This window comes from Leuresthes tenuis, unplaced genomic scaffold (genome assembly GCF_036924035.1).
Source record: "Leuresthes tenuis unplaced genomic scaffold, fLeuTen1.0.hap1 SCAF_21, whole genome shotgun sequence".
Taxonomy (NCBI): Eukaryota; Metazoa; Chordata; class Actinopteri; order Atheriniformes; family Atherinopsidae; genus Leuresthes; species Leuresthes tenuis.
In genome coordinates this window covers 12815635-12835733 of record NW_027325375.1, presented here as the reverse complement: position 1 = coordinate 12835733, position 20099 = coordinate 12815635, and the positions used below count along the sequence as shown (strand labels likewise).

The following is a 20099-nucleotide window of genomic DNA, read 5'->3' as shown; positions in this document are numbered from 1 at the left end:
GCTCCCTCATTTGATCATACATTGTCAGGCATTCGCACCTTGTCTTACCCGCTTTTTATAAACTTTAGTCAGACATTCACACCTTGCAGCTGAACCACCTCCGCTCCCTGTTTTGATAATGTATGGTCTGGCAATACTACCTTTTCTTACCGGTTTGTGAGTAATTATGGCTGGACATTCACACCTACTTGCAGCCGAACACCACTTTTCCCACTTTTGATGATGTATGGTCCAGGATTCTAGTCTTTTCTAACACATTTTTCAGCAATTATGGTTTGATATTCACACCTACTCACAGCCGAACACTTCCGCTCCCGCATTTGATGGTGTATAGTCGGGCATTCTCACCCTTTCTCATCAGCTTTTTGCAAATTATGATCTGACATTCACACCTACTTGCAGTCGAACAGCTCTGCTCCCGCTTTTGATTATGTTTGGTTGGATATTCGAAACTTTTCTTCACTGCTTTTTACAAACTTTGGTCGGACGTTCACACCTTCTTGCAGCCGAACACCTCCGCTTCTGCTTTTGATGGTATATATTCGGGCATTCGAACCTTTTCTTACCCGCTTTTTACAAACCATGGTCGGACTTTCACACCTTCTTGTAGCCGAACAACTCCGCTCCCTCTTTTGATGGTGTATGTTCGGGCATTCGAACCTTTTCTTACCCGCATTTTACGAACTATGGTCGGACATTCAAACCTTCTTTTAGCCGAACACATCCACTCCTGCTTTTGATGATGTATGGTTGAGCATTCGCACCTTTTCTTACCCATTTTTTACAAACTATGGTCGGACATTCACACCTTCTTGCAGCTGAACACCTCCTCTCCCGCTTATGATGATGTGTGGTTTGATATTCGAAAATTTTCTTTCATGTTTTCTAGCAATTATTGATGGACATTCAGACCTTCTTGCAGCTGAACACCTCCGCTCCCGCTTTTGATGATGTATAGTCGGGCTTTCGAGCCTTTTCTTCCCCGGTTTTTACAAAATTATTGTTGGACATTCAGACCTTCTTGCAGCCGAAAACCTCCGCTCCCTCTTTTGATCATACATTGTCGGGCATTCGCACCTTCTCTTACCCGCTTTTTACAAACCAGGGTCGGACTTTCACACCTTTTAGTAGCCGAACAACTCCGCTCCCGCTATTGATTGTGTACAGTCGGGTATTTTCACCTTTTCTTACCCGCTTTTTACCAACTATGGTCAGACATTCACACCTTCTTACAGTGGAACACCTCCGCTCCCTCTTTTGATGGTGTATGTTCGGGCATTCGAACCTTTTCTTACCCGCTTTTTACAAACTATGGTCGGACATTAAAACCTTCTTGTAGCCGAACACATCCACTCCTGCTTTTGATGATGTATGGTTGGGCATTCGTACCTTTTCTTACCCATTTTGCAGTAATTATGGGTGGACATTCACACCTTTTTGCATTTTAACACCTCCTCTCCCGCTTATGATCATGTGCGGTTTGATATTCGAAAATTCTCTTCCATGTTTTCTAGCAATTATTGATGGACATTCAGACCTTCTTGCAGCTGAACACCTCCGCTCCAGCTGTTGATGGTGTATAGTCGGGCTTTCGAGCCTTTTCTTCCCCGATTTTTACAAATTATGGATGGACATTCAGACCTTCTTTCAGCCGAAAACCTCCGCTCCCTCTTTTGATCATACATTGTCGGGCATTCGCACCTTTTCTTACCCGCTTTTTACAATTCATGGTCGGACTTTCACACCTTTTAGTAGCGGAACAACTCTGCTCCCGCTATTGATTGTGTACAATAGGGTATTTTAACCTTTTCTTACCTGCTTTTTGCCAATTATGGTTGGACATTCACACCTTCTTACAGCGGAACACCTCCGCTCCCTCCTTTGATGGTGTATGTTCGGGCATTCGAACCTTTTCTTACCTGCTTTTTACAAACTATGGTCAGACATTCAAACCTTCTTGTAGCCGAACACATCCACTCCTGCTTTTGATGATGGGTATTCAAACCTACTTGTTGCCCGCTTTTCATTAATTATGGGTGGACATACACACCTTGTCGCAGCCAAACACCTCCGCTCCCTGTGAGGATCATGTATGGTTGAGCATTCGTACCTTTTCTTACCCATTTTGCAGTAATTATGGGTGGACATTCACACCTTCTTGCATTTGAACACCTCCTCTCCCGCTTATGATCATGTGCGGTTTGATATTCGAAAATTCTCTTCCATGTTTTCTAGCAATTATTGATGGACATTCAGACCTTCTTGCAGCTGAACACCTCCGCTCCAGCTGTTGATGGTGTATAGTCGGGCTTTCGAGCCTTTTCTTCCCAGATTTTTACAAAATATGGATGGACATTCAGACGTTGTTTCAGCCGAAAACCTCCTTACATTGATCAAAAGATCAATGTATGATCTTTTGATCATACATTGTCGGGCATTCGCACCTTTTCTTACCCGCTTTTTACAAACCATGGTCGGACTTTCACACCTTTTAGTAGTGGAACAACTCTGCTCCCGCTATTGATTGTGTACAATCGGGTATTTTAACCTTTTCTTACCTGCTTTTTGCCAACTATGGTCGGACATTCACACCTTCTTACAGCGGAACACCTCCGCTCCCTCCTTTGATGGTGTATGTTCGGGCATTCGAACCTTTTCTTACCCGCTTTTTACAAACTATGGTCAGACATTCACACCTTCTTGCAGCCGAACACTTCCGCTCTACCTTTTGTTCTAGTGTTCTATGGGGTATTCACACCTTTTTTTTCACCGCATTTTATAGATTATGGTTGTAAATTCTCACCCACTCTTATCCGAAGACCTCTCCTCCTGCTTTGGTTAATATATAGTCGGGCATTCGAACCTTTTCTTACCCGCTTTTTACAAGTTATGGTCGAACATTCACACCTACTTGCAGCCGAACACCTCCGCTCCCGCTTTTGATGGTGTATAGTCGGGCTTTCGAGCCTTTTCTTCCCCGGTTTTTACAAATTATGGTTGGACATTCAGACCTTGCAGCCGAAAACCTCCGCTCCCTCTTTTGATCATACATTGTCAGGCATTCGCACCTACTTGCAGCCGAATACTTCCGCTCCACCTTTTAGTGATGTATGGTTGGCATTTGCACCTTTTCTTACCCTTTCTTACCCTACTGATTGCTTAAGATTAAGTTGTTTTTTCTCAAACTACAAAATTTTTTTAATTGTTGAAACTTGATTTGAAGTGGATAAATAAGGAGGACAAACAGTTTTAAGTCAGGCTGATAGAAGGAATTAATTTTATAGCAAAATCTGTATTTCGTCATATGTCGAGAGATGCTTATTGCTGAAGAAGTTCTTTCTCATTCTACAAAGTACAACGTTGTTTATCGTTGAAACTTGATTAGACATGAATGAATATGAAGGACAAAGCAGTCTTAACTTGGTTAGAGTTAAGGAATTCGTTTTATAGGAGAATCCGAATTCGTGCATAACTCGTAAAATAGAGCTTATTTTCGGATTCCTGAAGAATGAGTCTGGTTCTTTCTCATAATACAAAGTTTGTTGTTTATTGTTGAAACTTCATCAGAAGTGAAGAAATAAATGAATGCCTATCAACAAATGTGGGATCTAAACTCTAGTGCTTCCTCTAAAATAATTTCCTTTCTCAATTCAGAAATGTGTGTGTGTAAGTCACAACACCCGTGACACCAAAACGGCTTTCTTTTCTCTCTTTTCTCTACACTCTGCACTGTGAGCACACACACCAAATCAGAAAGGCTTTTTTCTCTCTTTTCTACATTATGGACTGTGGGGACACAAAACCGCTCTCTCTTTTTTTTTTTGATTGTGTGCCAGGGCGTTGTCTCACGTATTAGATTATGCTTACGATACGAATGGGTTTATCAGTCACATCAGAATCCATACATACTGATACTCCCGTAATAAAATGGTCGGATCTTATCAAACACACTTTGTTTCTTGTGACAATCAAGTCAGCGAAACAGCGTATACACGTCAAGACACTGAATCAAGTTTGCCACAAGAACTCATAAGTTTGGCAGTATTGCTCTGCCGTCAGCAATCATACACCCATTTTATTTTCGTGAGACATGTGCAGGCACCTGTTCATCTACTGTTCTATCACTATGAATTAGTTTATCTATTATCAATAAGGATACTTCTACAACTACTATCAAAGTATGTCCAGACTTCTTATGTTGTCAGTTGCTATATATGAATAAGTGGGTAGCTACTGACAAGCATTAAGCATGTCACACAGCCCAAACATATAACATTTCAGGACACACCACACAGTTAACAACCACAGTGAAGTGTCAAAGCCCAAACATGTAACATTCAACAGGACACTTACACAACACATTCAAATCAAACAGTCAGACAACATACAAGAACATATACCCATTGCTCCCTGCCTATTTTCCTACAGCTCACTATGTGTGCGCACACCTTTATTCACAAACTCTTCAACTTATACTCTTTTACCAAAGCTGCTACAGCTCGATTGGCCGAATACCCTTAGATCCTATTGCGGTGAATTTGACATCTGCCTTACATGTAACAGATTAGCGGTTTAGCAGTTTTAATTTAGTTTGAGTGAAGGAATTCATTTTATAGCAAAATCCGAAATCGTGAAGAACTCATGAAAGTAAGCTTATTCTCGGATTCCCGAAACTTTAGATTTGCTCTTTCTTTTACTGCAAAGTACAACGTTGTTTTTTTTTTTGTTTAAATCTTTCTAGACATGGTAAATATGAAGGACAAAGCAGTTTTAACATAGTTTGAGTGAAGGAATTCATTTTATAGATAAAATCCCAAGAGTCTGCTGAGAAAAGAGAGTGAATGCGAAGTAGACTTTAACACGGCTCTGGGAGCGAGCCGAGTGTGGGCTAACCGGGAGAATTGCTTGAAAGAAACGCGACACCGAATGAGCGGTCAGAACAAAGCCTCAATACGGTGTTCCCGTGGTGTTTTTGTTGCTGCCTTGTCGATTGCACAGGGGCAAGCGTTTCAACCAAGCAACGCTCACCATGGGGAAGGTGGCTATGGCAACTAGCCTGATGCCCTGCTCCCGCAGTGACGGATAATCGTACTCTGGTTTCTCTTCATAACATACAAGTCTTTCGCCTTTTACTAAAGACTTTCGTGGAGAGCAGCACTAATGAGTTGTTTCTATTTTTGGCAGGCTTTACCTTTGCGGGTGAAGCCCTTTCTGTCTGTGCAAAAGAAATCTTGTTACTGTGCAGAGTGACTTCTCTGAGTAGAGTCGCCTTACTTGTTGCGATTGTGCCGATGTTCGAAGCTGGAGTGCAAAGTTGTTGCTTGAATGGTGCTTGCTGGAGCATGCGGGAGTGCAAAGTTATACCATTTAAAAGGGCTGAAGAGTGCTCAGTGCAGCGGGTGGGCGGAGGTGCAACGTGACACTCTGGCCACCTATGGCCATAAAAAGAACACTGCTACAAGTGCGCATTGTGCCAGCAAGGGCCCTCGGACCTGAAACAGTGGACAGTTATCGCTTCTCGGCCTTTTGGCTAAGATCAAGTGTAGTATCTGTTCTTATCAGTTTAATATGTCCTCTATACGAGGACTACATATTAAATGGATTTTTAAGAATAGGAGTTGAAAAAGAAGCTTTGCTCCGTTCACTCCAAGCATCGACCCAGTACTGCAGTGCCGCTGGGAACGGTGCGCTCTTCTCTGCTCTTGTGAAAAAGCAAACAGCGGTGCAGGATGGAAGTTTCAGGGAGCCCAAGATTAAACTTTCTTTTAATCTGCTGAGAAAAGAGAGTGAATGCGAAGTAGACTTTAACACAGCTCTGGGAGCGAGCCGAGTGTGGGCTAACCGGGAGAATTGCTTGAAAGAAACGCGACACCGAATGAGTGGTCAGAACAAAGCCTCAATACGGTGTTCCCGTGGTGTTTGTGGCTGCCTTGTCTTTTGCACAGAGTAAAAGACAAGGCAGCCATCGAATAGGGCCCGATTGTTCCTACTTGGTCAGCCGAGGAGCAAGGGGGGGGGGAGCAAGCGTCTCAACCAAGCAAATCTCACCAAGTAGGAACAATCGGGCCCTATTCGATGGCTGCAACACCTGAAAGAGATATTGATGCGAGACCCGATCAAAAGCTTTTTCAAAGTCTAAATTTAAGATGACAAGCCGGGTGTTTCTGTCTCTAAGTAATCAATGATGTCTCGAATCAGTACGAGGCTGTCGGTGAGTTGTCTCTCTGAGATGGCACAAGACTGGTCTGGGTGAATTACCTCCTCTAAAACAGAGGACATCCGTGTCGTTAAAACCTTGCTAAAAAGTTTACAGTCAAAGTTTAAAAGTGTGATGGGCCTCCAATTCTTTAGGTCAGTCTTATCATTTTTATCAGAAGTGAAGAAATAAATGAATGCCTATCAACAAATGTGGGATCTAAACTCTAGTGCTTCCTCTAAAATAATTTCCTTTCTCAATTTAGAAATGTGTTAGAAAAGGTAAAAATGCCGGTCCATACATAATCAAAATCGGGAGAGGTGGTGTTCAGCTGCAAGAAGGTCTAAATGTCCATCAATAATTGCTAGAAAACATGAAAGAAACTTTTCGAAAATCAAACCGCACATGATCATAAGTGGGATAGGAGGTGTTCAGCTGCAAGGTGTGAATGTCCACCCATAATTCCTGAAAAATGGGCAAAAAAAAGGTGTGAATGCCCAACCATACATCATCAAAAGCAGGAGTGGAAGTGTTCGGCTACAAGAAGGTGTGAACGTCCAACAAAAATATGTAAAAAGCAGTTAAGAAAAGGTTCGAATATCCAACCAAACATAATCAAAAGCGGGAGCAGAGCTTTTCGACTGCAAGTAGGTGTGAATGTCAGATCATAATTTGCAAAAAGCTGATGAGAAAGGGTGAGAATGCCCGACTATACATCATCAAATGCGGTAGCGGAGTTGTTCGGCTGTGAGTAGGTGTGAATCTCCGACCATAATTGCTGAAAAATGTGTTAGAAAAGGTAAAAATGCCGGTCCATACATCATCAAAAGCGAGAGGGGTTGTGTTCGGCTGCAAGTAGGTGTGAATGTCCAGCCATAATTACTCACAAACGGGTAAGAAAAGGTAGTATTGCCAGACCATATATGATCAAAACAGGGAGCGGAGGTGGTTCAGCTGCAAGAAGGTTTGAATGTCCGACTAAAGTTCAAATATATTAAAGAAAGCGGGAGGAGAGGTCTTCGGATGAGAGTGGTTGAAAATTTCCGACCATAATGTATAAAATGCGGTGAAAAAAAGGTGTGATAGAACACTAAAAGGTGGAGCGGAAGTGTTCGGCTGCAAGAAGGTGTGAATGTCCGACTATATTTGGTGAAAAGCAGGTGAAGCAAGGTCTGAATGCCAAACCTTACATCATCAAATGCGAGATCAGAGGTGTTTGGCTGCAAGAAGGCCATAGTTTGCCAAAAGCGGGTAAGGTGCGAATGTCCGACTAAATATCAAAAAAATTTGGGGCAGAGGTCTTCGGATGCAAGTGGGTGTGAATATCCAACCATACAAGTATGGTGGAGAGGAAGCTGTGAATAGCCGACCATAGTTTGGAAAAAGCGGGTAAGAAAAGGTTTGAATACCCAAACATACACCATCAAAAGAGGGAGCGGAGGTGTTCCGCTGTACGAAGGTGTGAATGTCCGACCATAGTTGGTAAAAGGCGGGTAAGAAAAGGTTAAAATACCCGACTGTACACAATCAATAGCGGGAGCGGATGTGTTCGGCTACAAGAAGGTGTGAAAGTCCGACCATGGTTTGTAAAAAGCGGGTAAGAAAAGGTGCGAATGTCCGTTAATGTATGATCAAAAGAGAGAGCGGAGGTTTTCGGATACAAGAAGGTTTGAATGTCCCACCATAGTTTGTAAAAAGCGGGTAAGAAAAGGTTCGAATGCCCGACTATACACCATCAAAAGCGGGAGCAGAGGTGTTCCGCTGTAAGACGGTGTGAATGTCCGACCATAGTTGGTAAAAAGCGGGTAAGAAAAGGTTAAAATACCCGACTGTACACAATCAATAGCAGGAGTGGAGTTGTTCGGCTACAAGAAGGTGTGAAAGTCCGACCATGGTTTGTAAAAACCGGGAAGAAAAGGCTCGAAAGCCCGACTATACACCATCAAAAAGAAGGTTTGAATGTCCATCAATAATTGCTTTAAAACAAGAAAGTAAATTTTCGAATATCAAACCGTACATGATCATAAGCGGGAGAGGAGGTGTTCCGCTGTAAGACGGTGTGAATGTCCGACCATAGTTGGTAAAAAGCGGGTAAGAAAAGGTTAAAATACCCGACTGTACACAATCAATAGCGGGAGCGGAGTTGTTCGGCTACTAAAAGGTGTGAAAGTCCGACCCTGGTTTGTAAAAAGCGGGTAAGAAAAGGTTCGAATGCCCAAACATACACCATCAAAAGAGGGAGCGGAGGTGTTCCGCTGTAAGACGGTGTGAATGTCCGATCATAGTTGGTAAAAAGCGGGTAAGAAAAGGTTAAAATACCCGACTGTACACAATCAAAAGAGGGAGCGGAGTTGTTCAGCTAAGAGAAGGTGTGAAAGTCCGACCATCGTTTGTAAAAAGCGGGTAAGAAAAGGTTCGTATGCCCGAATATACACTATCAAAACCGGAAGTGTAGGTGTTCGGCTGCAAGAAGGTGTGAACGTCCGACCAAAGTTTGTAAAAAAGCAGTTAAGAAAAGGTTCCCCCACAGAGCACAGAACCCAGGAAGCCCACCGCAGGGGCAACCACGCATCCACCCAGAAGACTGCAGAGGAAGCCCCCGGAAAGAGCCCCCATAAGCATAGGGCAGAGGCCCTCCGGGAGCCAGGGGCAACAGCCCACCGACGTCGCCAGGCCCCAGCCGCCCAGACATGGGCCGTGCACTGGATCCGGGCCCCAGGAGCCCGAGCGCCCCCAAACCCCCCGGCAGAGGCCCCACCCAATACCCAGGAGGGCCAAGCGCCCCAGACAGCCACACAGTGGGTCAGTGCCTGCCCCAGCACCCCTGGCCAAGTGCCCTGGGAGTCAAGACGTGCCCACAGGTGGGTGAAGTCGCGAGCAGCGGAGAGAGGCCACGCCGCCCCCCCCATCGGGAGAAGCACAGGCAGGCCAGGCGACAGCAAGTCCAAGATCCAGGCCCAATCATTACCACACACACTTTCATGTCCCATACATCTACACGTCCTCCCTCCCTCGACTCCGCTGGGGTGTAGTGCAGCGGGCACACCAGGGGGCCAGCAGCCCCCCAGCCACCACAGACCCCAAACCAGCAGAACAATTAATTAATCCTCCTGGCCCCTCCCGCCCCGAGCAGCAACCAGGAAGCAGGGGTGTGCGAAGAAGACCCCTCCCCTCACCCTTCTGGCTCTTCAATATTTTCTAATAGTGAGCAATTAAAATTGAGGGGCAGCCAAACTTGTAGAACTGGGAGCGTGGCCCTCTGGGCAGCCTACATACCCAAAGAGCCCCGCCCACCAGATGCCACTCAGTGTAACCACCCCCCAAGACCTAATGTGTGTGTGTGAGTGTGTTTGATAAGTAGTAATGTCTAAGGTGTAATTAAAACAGGGGTGGGAACTGCAGAGTGCAACTACTGCAGAGTCCACTACACCCCACCGAACACACACGCCCCCAAAACCCTTCATGTGTGAGTGTGTGCTGTGTACAGGAGCCAGAAGGGAGAGGGGTATGGGGATATACACTGGGGGCAGCCAGGGACTGGCTGCAATAGGCATCCCCGCTACCAGGGAGCCAACACAGGACAGGAGGGCCTGATGTCCACCAGGCCAGGGGCCTGCAGCGACCATATTCTGGGAGCTACTGTACCCCCAGAAGGTACCCATACCGCCCCACCCCACTCAACCCAACCCCACTCCGGAGGACCTCTACAAAAAACAAACAAACAACAACAAAAAACAAACAAACAAACCACCCGGTCACACCAGTCGCAGCAGCCCGGGCCTGAGACCCAACATCACCCAGGCCCCCCCAGGCCCCCCCTCAACAGGTGCGCTCTTGTGAAAAAGCAAACAGCGGCAGCAACAAAAACACAACGGGAACACCGTATTGAGGCTTTGTTCTGACCGCTCATTTGGTATGGCGTTTCTTTCAAGCAATTCTCCCGGTTAGCCCGCACTCGGCTCGCTCCCAGAGCTGTGTTAAAGTCTACTTCGCATTCACTCTCTTTTCTCAGCAGACTAAAAGAAAGTTTCATCTTGGGCTCCCTGAAACTTGCATCCTGCACCGCTGTTTGCTCTTTCACAAGAGCAGAGAAGAGCGCACCGTTCCCAGCGGCACTGCAGTACTGGGTCGATGCTTGGAGTGAACGGAGCAAGCTTCTTTTTCAACTCCTATTCTTAAAAATCCATTCAATATGTAGTCCTCGTATAGAGGACATATTAAACTGATAAGAACAGATACTACACTTGATCTTAGCCAAAAGGCCGAGAAGCGATAACTGTCCACTGTTTCAGGTCCGAGGGCCCTTGCTGGCACAATGCGCACTTGTAGCAGTGTTCTTTTTATGGCCATAGGTGGCCAGAGTGTCACGTTGCACCTCCGCCCACCCACTGCACTGAGCACTCTTCAGCCCTTTTAAATGGTATAACTTTGCACTCCCGCATGCTCCAGCAAGCACCATTCAAGCAACAACTTTGCACTCCAGCTTCGAACATCGGCACAATCGCAACAAGTAAGGCGACTCTACTCAGAGAAGTCACTCTGCACAGTAACAAGATTTCTTTTGCACAGACAGAAAGGGCTTCACCCGCAAAGGTAAAGCCTGCCAAAAATAGAAACAACTCATTAGTGCTGCTCTCCACGAAAGTCTTTAGTAAAAGGCGAAAGACTTGTATGTTATGAAGAGAAACCAGAGTACGATTATCCGTCACTGCGGGAGCAGGGCATCAGGCTAGTTGCCATAGCCACCTTCCCCATGGTGAGCGTTGCTTGGTTGAAACGCTTGCCCCTGTGCAATCGACAAGGCAGCAACAAAAACACCACGGGAACACCGTATTGAGGCTTTGTTCTGACCTCTCATTCGGTGTCGCGTTTCTTTCAAGCAATTCTCCCGGTTAGCCCACACTCGGCTCGCTCCCAGAGCCGTGTTAAAGTCTACTTCGCATTCACTCTCTTTTCTCAGCAGACTCTTGGGATTTTATCTATAAAATGAATTCCTTCACTCAAACTATGTTAAAACTGCTTTGTCCTTCATATTTACCATGTCTAGAAAGATTTAAACAAAAAAAAAACAACGTTGTACTTTGAAGTAAAAGAAAGAGCAAATCTAAAGTTTCAGGAATCCGAGAATAAGCTTACTTTCATGAGTTCTTCACGATTTCGGATTTTGCTATAAAATGAATTCCTTCACTCAAACTAAATTAAAACTGCTAAACCGCTAATCTGTTACATGTAAGGCAGATGTCAAATTCACCGAAATAGGATCAAAGGGTATTCGGCCAATCGAGCTGTAAAAGCTTTGGTAAAAGAGTATAAGTTGAAGAGTTTGTGAATAAAGGTGTGCGCACACATAGTGTGCTGTACGAAAATAGGCAGGGAGCAATGCCGGCTGGGGTATATGTTCTTGTATGTTGTCTGACTGTTTGATTTGAATGTGTTGTGTAAGTGTCCTGTTGAATGTTACATGTTTGGGCTTTGACACGCTTCACTGTGGTTGTTAACTGTGTGGTGTGTCCTGAAATGTTATATGTTTGGGCTGTGTGACATGCTTAATGCTTGTCAGTAGCTACCCACTTATTCATATATAGCAACTGACAACATAAGAAGTCCGGACATACTTTGATAGTAGTTGTAGAAGTATCCTTATTGATAATAGATAAACTAATTCATAGTGATAGAACAGTAGATGAACAGGTGCCTGCACATGTCTCACGAAAATAAAATGGGTGTATGATTGCTGACGGCAGAGCAATACTGCCAAACTTATGAGTTCTTGTGGCAAACTTGATTCAGTGTCTTGACGTGTATACGCTGTTTCGCTGACTTGATTGTCACAAGAAACAAAGTGTGTTTGATAAGATCCGACCATTTTATTACGGGAGTATCAGTATGTATGGATTCTGATGTGACTGATAAACCCATTCGTATCGTAAGCATAATCTAATACGTGAGACAACGCCCTGGCACACAATCAAAAAAAAAAAGAGAGAGCGGTTTTGTGTCCCCACAGTCCATAATGTAGAAAAGAGAGAAAAAAGCCTTTCTGATTTGGTGTGTGTGCTCACAGTGCAGAGTGTAGAGAAAAGAGAGAAAAGAAAGCCGTTTTGGTGTCACGGGTGTTGTGACTTACACACACACATTTCTGAATTGAGAAAGGAAATTATTTTAGAGGAAGCACTAGAGTTTAGATCCCACATTTGTTGATAGGCATTCATTTATTTCTTCACTTCTGATGAAGTTTCAACAATAAACAACAAACTTTGTAGAATGAGAAAGAACTTCTTCAGCAATAAGCATCTCTCGACATATGACGAAATACAGATTTTGCTATAAAATTAATTCCTTCTATCAGCCTGACTTAAAACTGTTTGTCCTCCTTATTTATCCACTTCAAATCAAGTTTCAACAATTAAAAAAATGTTGTAGTTTGAGAAAAAACAACTTCATCTTAAGCAATCAGTAGGGTAAGAAAGGGTAAGAAAAGGTGCAAATGCCAACCATACATCACTAAAAGGTGGAGCGGAAGTATTCGGCTGCAAGTAGGTGCGAATGCCTGACAATGTATGATCAAAAGAGGGAGCGGAGGTTTTCGGCTGCAAGGTCTGAATGTCCAACCATAATTTGTAAAAACCGGGGAAGAAAAGGCTCGAAAGCCCGACTATACACCATCAAAAGCGGGAGCGGAGGTGTTCGGCTGCAAGTAGGTGTGAATGTTCGACCATAATTTGTAAAAAGCGGGTAAGAAAAGGTTCGAATGCCCTGCTATATATTAACCAAAGCAGGAGGAGAGGTCTTCGGATACGAGTGGGTGAGAATTTACAACCATAATCTATAAAATGTGGTGAAAAAAAAGGTGTGAATACCCCATAGAACACTAAAAGGTAGAGCGGAAGTGTTCGGCTGCAAGAAGGTGTGAATGTCTGACCATAGTTTGTAAAAAGCGGGTAAGAAAAGATTCGAATGCCCGAACATACACCATCAAAGGAGGGAGCGGAGGTGTTCCGCTGTAAGAAGGTGTGAAAGTCCGACCATAGTTGGCAAAAAGCAGGTAAGAAAAGGTTAAAATACCCGATTGTACACAATCAATAGCGGGAGCAGAGTTGTTCCGCTACTAAAAGGTGTGAAAGTCCGACCATGGTTTGTAAAAAGCGGGTAAGAAAAGGTGTGAATGCCCGACAATGTATGATCAAAAGAGGGAGAGGAGGTTTTCGGCTGAAACAAGGTCTGAATGTCCATCCATATTTTGTAAAAATCTGGGAAGAAAAGGCTCAAAAGCCCGACTATACACCATCAACAGCTGGAGCGGAGGTGTTCAGCTGCAAGAAGGTCTGAATGTCCATCAATAATTGCTAGAAAACATGGAAGAGAATTTTCGAATATCAAACCGCACATGATCATAAGCGGGAGAGGAGGTGTTCAAATGCAAGAAGGTGTGAATGTCCACCCATAATTACTGCAAAATGGGTAAGAAAAGGTACGAATGCCCAACCATACATGATCCTAACAGGGAGCGGAGGTGTTTGGCTGCGACAAGGTGTGTATGTACACCCATAATTAATGAAAAGCAGGCAACAAGTAGGTTTGAATATCCATCATCAAAAGCAGGAGTGGATGTGTTCGGCTACAAGAAGGTTTGAATGTCTGACCATAGTTTGTAAAAAGCGGGTAAGAAAAGGTTCGAATGCCCGAACATACACCATCAAAGGAGGGAGCGGAGGTGTTCCGCTGTAAGAAGGTGTGAATGTCCAACCATAATTGGCAAAAAGCAGGTAAGAAAAGGTTAAAATACCCTATTGTACACAATCAATAGCGGGAGCAGAGTTGTTCCGCTACTAAAAGGTGTGAAAGTCCGACCATGAATTGTAAAAAGCGGGTAAGAAAAGGTGCGAATGCCCGACAATGTATGATCAAAAAAGGGAGCGGATGTTTTCGGCTGAAAGAAGGTCTGAATGTCCATCCATAATTTGTAAAAATCGGGGAAGAAAAGGCTCGAAAGCCCGACTATACACCATCAACAGCTGGAGCGGAGGTGTTCAGCTGCAAGAAGGTCTGAATGTCCATCAATAATTGCTAGAAAACATGGAAGAGAATTTTCGAATATCAAACCGCACATGATCATAAGCGGGAGAGGAGGTGTTAAAATGCAAAAAGGTGTGAATGTCCACCCATAATTACTGCAAAATGGGTAAGAAAAGGTACGAATGCCCAACCATACATCATCAAAAGCAGGAGTGGATGTGTTCGGCTACAAGAAGGTTTTAATGTCCGACCATAGTTTGTAAAAAACGGGTAAGAAAAGGTTCGAATGCCCGAACATACACCATCAAAAGAGGGAGCGGAGGTGTTCCACTGTAAGAAGGTGTGAATGTCTGACCATAGTTGGTAAAAAGCGGGTAAGAAAAGGTGAAAATACCCGACTGTACACAATCAATAGCGGGAGCGGAGTTGTTCGGCTACTAAAAGGTGTGAAAGTCCGACCCTGGTTTGTAAAAAGCGGGTAAGAGAAGGTGCGAATGCCCGACAATGTATGATCAAAAGAGGGAGCGGAGGTTTTCGGCTGCAAGAAGGTCTGAATGTCCAACAATAATTTTGTAAAAACCGGGGAAGAAAAGGCTCGAAAGCCCGACTATACATCATCAAAAGCGGGAGCGGAGGTGTTCAGCTGCAAGAAGGTCTGAATGTCCATCAATAATTGCTAGAAAAAATGAAAGAAAATTTTCGAATATCAAACCACACATCATCATAAGCGGGAGAGGAGGTGTTCAGCTGCAAGAAGGTGTGAATGTCCGACCATAGTTTGTAAAAAATGGGTAAGAAAAGGTGTGAATGCTCAACCATACATCATCAAAAGCAGGAGTGGATGTGTTCGGCTAAAAGAAGGTTTGAATGTCCGACCATAGTTCGTAAAATGCGGGTAAGAAAAGGTTCGAATGCCCGAATATATACCATCAAAAGCGGAAGCGGAGGTGTTCGGCTGCAAGGTGTGAATGTCCGACCAAAGTTTGTAAAAAGCAGTGAAGAAAAGTTTCGAATATCCAACCAAACATAATCAAAAGCGGGAGCGGAAGTGTTCGGCTGTGAGTAGGTGTGAATGTCAAACCATAATTGCTGAAAAATGTGTTAGAACAGACTAGAATGCCGAACCATACATCATCAAAAGCGGGAAAAGTGGTGTTCGGCTGCAAGTAGGTGTGAATGTCCAGCCATAATTACTCACAAACCGGTAAGAAAAGGTAGTATTGCCAGACCATACATTATCAAAACAGGGAGCGGAGGTGGTTCAGCTGCAAGGTGTGAATGTCTGACTAAAGTTTATAAAAAGCGGGTAAGACAAGGTGCGAATGCCTGACAATTTATGATCAAATGAGGGAGCGGAGGTTTTCGGCTGCAAGGTCTGAATGTACAACCATAATTTGTAAAAACCGGGGAAGAAAAGGCTCGAAAGCCCGACTATACACCATCAAAAGCGGGAGCGGAGGTGTTCGGCTGCAAGTAGGTGTGAATGTTCGACCATAATTTGTAAAAAGCGGGTAAGAAAAGGTTTGAATGCCCGACTATATATTAACAAAAGCAGGAGGAGAGGTCTTCGGATAAGAGTGGGGGAGAATTTCCAACCATAATCAATAAAATGCGGTGAAAAAAAAGGTGTGAATACCCCATAGAACACTAAAAGGTGGAGCAGAAGTGTTCGGCTGCAAGAAGGTGTGACTGTTCGACTATATTTGGTGAAAAGCAGGTGAAGCAAGGTCTGAATGCCCAACCTTACATCATCAAAAACGAGATCAGAGGTGTTTGGCTGCAAGAAGGCCATAGTTTGCCAAAAGCGGGTAAGCTGCGAATGACCGACTAAATATCAACAAAAGTGGGGGCGGAGGTCTTCGGATGCAAGTGGGTGTGAATATCCCACCATACAAGTATGGTGGAGAGGAAGCTGTGAATAGCCGACCATAGTAAAAAGCGGGTGAGAAAAGGTGCGAATGTCCAATCATACATGATCAAAACAGGGAGCGGAGGTGTTTGGCTGCGACAAGGTGTGTATGTCCACCCATAATTAATGAAAAGCGGGCAACAAGTAGGTTTGAATACCCATCATCAAAAGCAGGAGTGGATGTGTTCGGCTACAAGAAGGTTTGAATGTCTGACCATAGTTTGTAAAAAGCGGGTAAGAAAAGGTTCGAATGCCCGAACATACACCATCAAAAGAGGGAGCGGAGGTGTTCCGCTGTAAGACGGTGTGAATGTCCAACAATAGTTGGTAAAAAGCGGGTAAGAAAAGGTTAAAATACCCGACTGTACACAATCAATAGCGGGAGCGGAGTTGTTCGGCTACAAGAAGGTGTGAAAGTCCAACCATGGTTTGTAAAAAGCGGGTAAGAAAAGGTGCGAATGCCCGACAATGTATGATCAAAAGAGGGAGTGGAGGTTTTCGGCTGCAAGAAGGTCTGAATGTCCAACCATAATTTGTAAAAACCGGGGAAGAAAAGGCTCGAAAGCCCGACTATACACCATCAAAAGTGGGAGCGGAGGTGTTCAGCTTCAAGACGGTGTTCAGCTTCAAGACGGTCTGAATGTCCATCAATAATTGCTAGAAAACATGAAAGAAAATTTTCGAATATCAAACTGCACATGATCATAAGCAGGAGAGGAGGTGTTCAGCTGCAAGAAGGTGTGAATGTCTACCCATAATTACTGAAAAATGGGTAAGAAAAGGTGCGAATGCCTAACCATACATCATCAAAAGAGGGAGCGGAGGTGTTCCGCTGTAAGACGGTGTGAATGTCCGACCATAGATGGTAAAAAGCGGGTAAGAAAAGGTTAAATTACCCGACTGTACACAATCAAAAGAGGGAGCGGAGTTGTTCAGCTAAGAGAAGGTGTGAAAGTCCGACCTTGGTTTGTAAAAAGCGGGTAAGAAAAGGTTCGTATGCTCGAATATACACCATCAAAAGCGGAAGCGGAGGTGTTCGGCTGCAAGATATTGTGAACGTCCGACCAAAGTTTGTAAAAAGCAGTTAAGAAAAGGTTTGAATATCTAACCAAACATAAGAATGAGTCTTTTCCGCTGTAGAATGCCCGACTATACACCATCAAATGCGGGAGCGGAGGTGTTTGGCTCTGAGTAGGTGTGAATGTCCGACCATAATTGCTGAAGAATGTGTTAGAAAAGGTAAGAATGCTGGACCATACATCATCAAAAGCGGTAGAGGTGGTGTTCGGCTGCAAAAAGGTGTGACTGTTCGACTAAAGTTTGTAAAAAGTGGGTAAGACAAGGTGCGAATGCCTGACAATGTATGATCAAAAGCGGGAGCGGAGGTGTTCAGCTGCAAGAAGGTCTACATGTCCATCAATAATTGCTAAAAAACATGAAAGAAACTTTTCGAAAATCAAACCGCACATGATCATAAGTAGGATAGGAGGTGTTCAGCTGCAAGGTGTGAATGTCCACCCATAATTCCTGAAAAATGGGCAAAAAAAAGGTGTGAATGCCCAACCATACATCGTCAAAAGCAGGAGTGGAAGTGTTCGGCTACAAGAAGGTGTGAACGTCCAACCAAAATATGTAAAAAGAAGTTAAGAAAAGGTTCGAATATCCAACCAAACATAATCAAAAGCGGGAGCAGAGCTGTTCGACTGCAAGTAGGTGTGAATGTCAGATCATAATTTGCAAAAAGCTGATGAGAAAGGGTGAGAATGCCCGACTATACATCATCAAATGCGGTAGCGGAGTTGTTCGGCTGTGAGTAGGTGTGAATCTCCGACCATAATTGCTGAAAAATGTGTTAGAAAAGGTAAAAATGCCGGTCCATACATCATCAAAAGCGAGAGAGGTTGTGTTCGGCTGCAAGTAGGTGTGAATGTCCAGCCATAATTACTCACAAACGGGTAAGAAAAGGTAGTATTGCCAGACAATATATGATCAAAACAGGGAGCGGAGGTGGTTCAGCTGCAAGAAGGTTTGAATGTCAAACTAAAGTTCAAATATATTAACAAAAGCGGGAGGAGAGGTCTTCGGATGAAAGTGGTTGAAAATTTCCAACCATAATGTATAAAATGCGGTGAAAAAAAAGGTGTGATAGAACACTAAAAGGTGGAGCGGAAGTGTTCGGCTGCAAGAAGGTGTGAATGTCCGACTATATTTGGTGAAAAGATGGTGAAGCAAGGTCTGAATGCCCAACCTTACATCATCAAAAGCAAGATCAGAGTTGTTAGGCTGCAAGAAGGCCATAGTTTGCCAAAAACGGGTAAGGTGCGAATGTCCGACTAAATATCAACAAAATTTGGGGCGGAGGTTTTCGGATGCAAGTGGTTGTGAATATCCCACCATACAAGTATGGTGGAGAGGAAGCTGTGAATAGCCGACCATAGTTTGGAAAAAGCGTGTAAGAAAAGGTTTGAATGCCCGAACATACACCATCAAAAGAGGGAGCGGAGGTGTTCCGCTGTACGAAGGTGTGAATGTCCGACCATACTTGGTAAAAAGCGGGTAAGAAAAGGTTAAAATACCCGACTGTACACAATCAATAGCGGGAGCGGATGTGTTCGGCTACAAGAAGGTGTGACAGTCCGACCATGGTTTGTAAAAAGCGGGTAAGAAAAGGTGCGAATGTCTGACAATGTATGATCAAAAGAGAGAGCGGAGGTTTTCGGATACACGAAGGTTTGAATGTCCTACCATAGTTTGTAAAAAGCGGGTAAGAAAAGGTTCGAATGCCCGACTATACACCATAAAAAGCGGGAGCGGAGGTGTTCCGCTGTAAGACGGTGTGAATGTCCGACCATAGTTGGTAAAAAGCGGGTAAGAAAAGGTTAAAATACCCGACTGTACACAATCAATAGCGGGAGCGGAGTTGTTCGGCTACAAGAAGGTGTGAAAGTCCAACCATGGTTTGTAAAAAGCAGTTAAGAAAAGGTTCGAATATCCAACCAAACATAATCAAAAGCGGGAGCAGAGCTGTTCGACTGCAAGTAGGTGTGAATGTCCAGCCATAATTACTCACAAACGGGGGAAGAAAAGGTAGTATTGCCAGACCATACATGATCAAAACAGGGAGCGGAGGTTTGCTTCAAGGTGTTAATGTCTGACTATAGTTTGTAAAAAGCGGGTAAGACAAGGTGCGAATGCCCAACAATGTATGATCAAAAGAGAGAGCGGAGGTGTTCGGCTGCAAGGTCTGAATGTCCAACCATAATTTGTAAAAACCGGGTAAGAAAAGGCTCGAAAGCCCGACTATACATCATCAAAAGCGGGAGCGGAGGTGTTCAGCTGCAAGAAGGTGTGAATGTTCGACTAAAGTTTGTAAAAAGCTGGTAAGACAAGGAGCGATGTCCCGACATTGTATGATCAAAAGCGGGAGCGGAGGTGTCCAGCTGTGAGTAGGTGTGAATGTCCGACCATAATTGCTGACAAATGTGTTAGAAAAGGTAAGAAAAGCGGGAGAGGTGGTGTTCGGCTACAAGAAGGTGTGAAAGTCCGATCATAGTTGGTAAAAAGCGGGTAAGAAAAGGTTAAAATACCCGACTGTACACAATCAAAACAGGGAGCGGAGTTGTTCAGCTAAGAGAAGGTGTGAAAGTCCGACCATGGTTTGTAAAAAGCGGGTAAGAAAAGGTTCGTATGCCCGAATATACACTATCAAAACCGGAAGTGTAGGTGTTCGGATGCAAGAAGGTGTGAACGTCCGACTAAAGTTTGTAAAAAGCAGTGAAAAGCGAGAAAAAGCATTTCGTGAGTTCTGCATGATTTGGGATTTTGCTTATAAAATGCATTACTTCACTCAAACTATGTTAAAACTGATTTGTCCTTCATATTTACCATGTCTAGAAATATTTAAACAAAAAAACAACGTTGTACTTTGCAGTAAAAGAAAGAGCAAATCTAAAGTTTCAGGAATCCGAGTATAAGCCT

At 44.0% G+C, this 20099-nt stretch overlaps 4 non-coding genes across 4 annotated transcripts; 2 read left to right on the top strand and 2 right to left on the bottom strand.

Annotated features, from left to right (window-relative positions):
• The first annotated feature begins 5088 nt into the window (after positions 1 to 5088).
• On the top strand, positions 5089 to 5202 carry LOC140280673 (U5 spliceosomal RNA). Its single transcript, XR_011909608.1, has one exon. It is a non-coding gene; the product is annotated as a U5 spliceosomal RNA (small nuclear RNA).
• Positions 5203 to 5510: 308 nt separating this feature from the next.
• On the top strand, positions 5511 to 5695 carry LOC140280491 (U2 spliceosomal RNA). The gene has a single exon (XR_011909453.1). It is a non-coding gene; the product is annotated as a U2 spliceosomal RNA (small nuclear RNA).
• A 4591-nt stretch (positions 5696 to 10286) lies between these two features.
• LOC140280481 (U2 spliceosomal RNA) lies at positions 10287 to 10470 on the bottom strand. Its single transcript, XR_011909444.1, has one exon. It is a non-coding gene; the product is annotated as a U2 spliceosomal RNA (small nuclear RNA).
• Positions 10471 to 10778: 308 nt separating this feature from the next.
• LOC140280672 (U5 spliceosomal RNA) lies at positions 10779 to 10892 on the bottom strand. The gene has a single exon (XR_011909607.1). It is a non-coding gene; the product is annotated as a U5 spliceosomal RNA (small nuclear RNA).
• Positions 10893 to 20099: the final 9207 nt, after the last annotated feature.